This window comes from Procambarus clarkii, chromosome 56, assembly GCF_040958095.1.
Source record: "Procambarus clarkii isolate CNS0578487 chromosome 56, FALCON_Pclarkii_2.0, whole genome shotgun sequence".
NCBI classification, from domain to species: domain Eukaryota; kingdom Metazoa; phylum Arthropoda; class Malacostraca; order Decapoda; family Cambaridae; genus Procambarus; species Procambarus clarkii.
The window spans coordinates 23,482,350-23,487,349 of record NC_091205.1 but is presented as its reverse complement, the minus strand read 5'-3'; positions in this window follow the sequence as shown (position 1 = coordinate 23,487,349).

Sequence of the window (5,000 nt, the reverse complement as noted above, 5' to 3'; positions counted from 1 at the left end):
TAACTCCGCTGCTGGAGTAAGATACGTCAGCACTACAATTTGAAGTCTGAGATGTTTACATCAGAAGATGTGTCGGGTCGGGTTGTGAGAGATGGGTTGTGGAGGGTGTTTGAAGGGGATGTGCTAGCGATGTGATATAATATATAACAACGTTGCCGAATCACATGATTAGCGTAATTCATCACTCGGGAGGAAATGTGTGTTATTCATTTCTCTTATTTTGCTACCAGATTCTCCTCTACGTTCTTACATCACACTCCCTTCATTTCTCTTTCATCTACTCCTTCCTCAAACACCTTCATTGGTCTGTATTTATCATCAACTTCTCACTTAAACGTCTCGCCGTTCATAACTGATCCCGATAATCCTTCCTTCAAACGTTCCAAGTAATGTGGGTGACACATCCAGCTTATATTTACCCACTGTTGGTCGGACTAGGTGACGGGCCGACCAGAGAGCCGACACTGCATCACTCGGCAAACTGATTGATGACTGATGAAGATTAAGCCACCCAAGAGGTGGCACGGGCATGAATAGCCCGTAAGTGGTGGCCCTTTTGAGCCATTACCAGTATCAAGAGCTGATACTGGAGATCTGTGGAGGTGCGACTGCACCCTGCGTGACGGGAGATGTCTCCCGAGCTCGGCAAACATGTGATGGCCGGTTAAATCCGTGTGAGGTCAAGTGAAGCCAACACCACACCACGGCCGGAAAAGGCGTTGTGTCCGGGTAACAGAGCGGCCGCCGCGCTTATCACGCTCGCGCGACAAAGTGTACACGCGCTGATGAACAAGAATTTGCATATCAACCTGCTGTAGGCATCGGCATATTGCATTAATGCGGGACCAGACGCCGCTCTCCCGTTGTTAGCTTACCGGAGCTGTTTGTGTGGGGAGGAGGAGGGGGGAGGGGGTATATGTGTAAGGGGGGTGAAGATGGACGCGTTTATATGTGGATATGTGTGTGTGTGTGTGTGTGTGTGTGTGTGTGTGTGTGTGTGTGTGTGTGTGTGTGTGTGTGTGTGTGTGTGTGTGTGTGTGTGTGTGTGTGTGTGTGTGTGTGTGTGTGTGTATTCAGTGGAAGAAGAGGAGGGGAAACTGGATGTAAATATGTATGCTGCTTGACCATATGTATGCAAGTAAATATCCAGTGTATGTAATACTATTAGAACTGGATGCCACAAATCTGTATATGCATTAGTTATGTTTCTCAATATAAACTGATGAAATTAATTTAGTTAATATTTCAGTAATATTCCTTTGGTTTTGGCCATATGAAAAAAAGAGCTTCTCGTAGCACGGTAAAAAAGTTTGAGGCGCCTCAATAAGTACTTGCGACCATCCATGCAGACTGTCTACAGTCTAGATGTCCTTCAGTCTGGGCGGCTTGTGCCTTCTTTACGTCATACCACAAATGGTATCAGACTGAGGTCTGGACATTGTGATAAGACGATCAAGAGTATTAATGTTATGCTTTCATAACCATTGGCCAGTGGAGTTGAAGCTGTCCACAGTGACACTCAACTTATTACTCAACTGTCCACTCAACTGTCCAACTCAACTGTCCACTCAACTTATTAGCAAGCGTTACTTTGCCTTATAAAACATGCTGATATACGCAGACGACGTCACAATAACGTGGATGACGTGATAAAGGTTCAGGACGGACCCAAACGTCGTCAATTAAACACATGATATATGTGTTATGAGACAGACAGAGAGAGAGAGAGAGAGAGAGAGAGAATATTACAATATACTACAAAGTGTTTCTAATACGAACAACGATCGAATGGGTAAGTTCTCTACCGCGTTCCGTTCCATATCCTCTATTTGCTCAGCTCTGTTTAACTCAGTATCAGTAAACACGTATCAACATTGACCAAGATTGCTAATGCCAGTCAATTTAACATTTGATCGTAATAAAATAAGTAAGCTGTTTTCTTTACTTAGCTTCCCTGTTGTATTAATTTAATTTCAGATTAATTTCCCCAAATCAAATGAATTATCAGTGATTACAGGTTTTTTTTTAGTTACTGCCGTTGCAATAAATTCCCAATTCATCATCTGTTCGCAAATTCTACCAAGTTGGAAATCCAGCCATAGTTCTAAATTGGCGCGCGACCCCGCAGGACAAGTCTTTGATGATTTCCTCCTCCCGAAAAGCCAATTAATCCTGCCACAATCACCAGAATATCGGGTCACTAGTCGCCGCGGGTGGCCGGCGGGGTCCAGGTCTCCTGGTCTAAGGTGCTCACCAGTACTCACCTAATTGTACTTGCAGCGGGTTGAGCTCTGGCTCTTTGGTCCCGCCTCTCAACCGTCAATCAACAGGTGTACAGGTTCCTGAGTCTATTGGACTCTATCATATCTACACTTGAAACTGTCTGTGTGAAACTGAAACCAGTGTGTTGGGTTCGATGTTTCTTCCTACTGACGTCGCTTGTAACACTTCAGATTAGACTTACCGTTGACCTGGGACTTGATATACATGTTGTTTGTTAACGTATGTCGTTGATAGTTTATTTTGGCGACTTTAAAGTGTCAGGTTGAGTTGCACTCTTGATTCTGCACTTGAGAGCCAGTGAAGAGCAGAGGTGCCATAGGCACAATCAGAGAACACTGTATAAACATCAGAGGTCCACGATTGTTCAACACCCTCCCAGCGAGCATAAGAAATATTGCCGGAACAACCGTGGACATCTTTAAGAGGAAATTAGATTTATTCCTTCAAGGAGTGCCGGACCAACCGGGCTGTGGTGGGTATGTGGGCCTGCAGGCCGCTTCAAGCAACAGCCTTGTTGACCAAACTCTCACAAGTCAAGTCTAGCCTCGGGCCGGGCTTGGGGAGTAGAAGAACTCCCAGAACCCCATCAACCAGGTATCAACCAGGTATTCTCGCGGTATTTCTCTGCCGGCAAGTGTGGTAGGGAGATCACACATATGAAATTCATTCTGAAACGTTTTCTTGTAATTAAGATACAGACTTATATTCAATCATGTTGCCTCATTGCATGGAGTGCATTTGTCCAAGCAAGCCAAGTGTTTCGGTCTGATTATAACTTAGCAAAACTTCATAAAGTTTGTTCCTGTGTCGATGATGTTGGTCCGTCTCCAAGTTTGTTTGCACGCTAATAATCCAACTTTGGAGCATTCTGAGGCATTGTGTTGAAGCATGTAGATTAATCTTGGCGAATATTCCTCAAATTTGATTTTGGATGAGACTGGTTGGAAAAGTCTCCGAAGCCAATACTCACTCAGCAATCTGTGAGATGTTAGTTTTAAGCCCACAGTTCTAGCACGGAAGGTATACATTTATTTATTTATATATTTATATATATACAAGAAGGTACATTGGGATTGTGAGGATACATAGCATAGTAATAACATTCTTGTAAAGCCACTAGTACGCGCAGAGTTTCGGGCAGAGACGAAATACATGTTCTAAGTATACTGACATATACATGGTGGGTTCCGTTTACACATAATTGTCTTCAACACTATACCTGCCTGTGCCGTTTTTAAGTTATTAGAATATTTGCTCCAATAATTCTATTTATCATTCGGTTATAGTAAATTATAGATTTATTAACGAATCAATGTTGACTTATAACTCTTTTAAACACAAAGTTTCAGAGAGTTTGTCTTGCTTTAATTTCCTTGTTACGAGTTCTGTTTTAATTTGTTAAGTTCACCTATACCTCCGTCTGTCTGTACCTTTCAATCATTTGACCACGGTAATACTATCTTCCCTCCCTCGACGCCTTTGAAGATAATTAATCTTCAGTGATCTTAAGTCTCTCTTGATAAGAAGCTCTGTCATTCCTTGCTAGATTTTCCAAGTGAATAACATCATTATGAGATTTAAGAACATATCCAGTGAACATGTGCCAGTTATGTGGTTCACGCCCTCACTGTAAGCTCTGGAAGGTGAACTGGAAAGTGAACTCTAAATTGTGGTTCAGATTAGCATATATGATTAACAAAATTAGAAATAGTTAATTTTTGGTTTACTGTTTGAAGCTGTATTTCGTTTTTCCTCTTTCTTCCCAGGGTGGTGTTTGTTTGTTTGTCTGTTCCCTCTTCTTATCTACTCCTTCTTGTTTTCCTCTTTATCACTGATCCTTTCCTGATCATATTTGTACGTAATTTATTTTGTTATTTCAGGTCGTCTCTTTCTTCCTATTCTTGTTGTTAATATCCTTCTTGTTCTTAATATTGACCCCTGTTCTTGTTCATCTTGATTTTGCTGTTGTAATCGTTGTTATAAGTGCGGGTGTTGAGTTCTCTTTCTTTGCTTCCGTCAAGTCTTCTTCCTTCCTCAACACCATACCTGGAGGACAAGGTGAAAGACTTGCATCTTAATGTACCTCTAGTCTACTCTGCCAGGTGTGGTACTCCCGTCTACCCCTATCAGGTGTGGCACTCCCGTCTACTCTACCAGGTGTGGCACTCCCGTCTACCCCTATCAGGTGTGGCACTCCCGTCTACCCCTATCAGGTGTGGCACTCCCGTCTACTCTACCAGGTGTGGCACTCCCGTCTACCCCTATCAGGTGTGGCACTCCCGTTTACCCCTATCTGGTGTGGCACTTCCGTCTACCCTACCGAGCACCAGAGAACCGCCAGGCACAGCTTTTTCAGGCGTAGTTTACCAGTGCTACTTGGTTGAACATTACTATTATTACTACTGCTTCTCTTGTTGCTACTGAGTGTACTGCTGCAGCAGCTGCTACTGATTATACTGCTGCAGCAGCTGCTACTGAGTATACTGCTGCAGCAGCTGCTACTGAGTATACTGCTGCAGCAGCTGCTAGTGAGTATACTGCTGCAGCAGCTGCTACTGAGTATACTGCTGCAGCAGCTGCTACTGAGTATACTGCTGCAGCAGCTGCTACTGATTCTTCAGCTTCGACGACACAATTACTACAAATAAAACTTCCCAAATATGTAAGTACGTTTAATTTACTTTTTGTTAATGTGTTTCTTTACTATTTAAATTTTC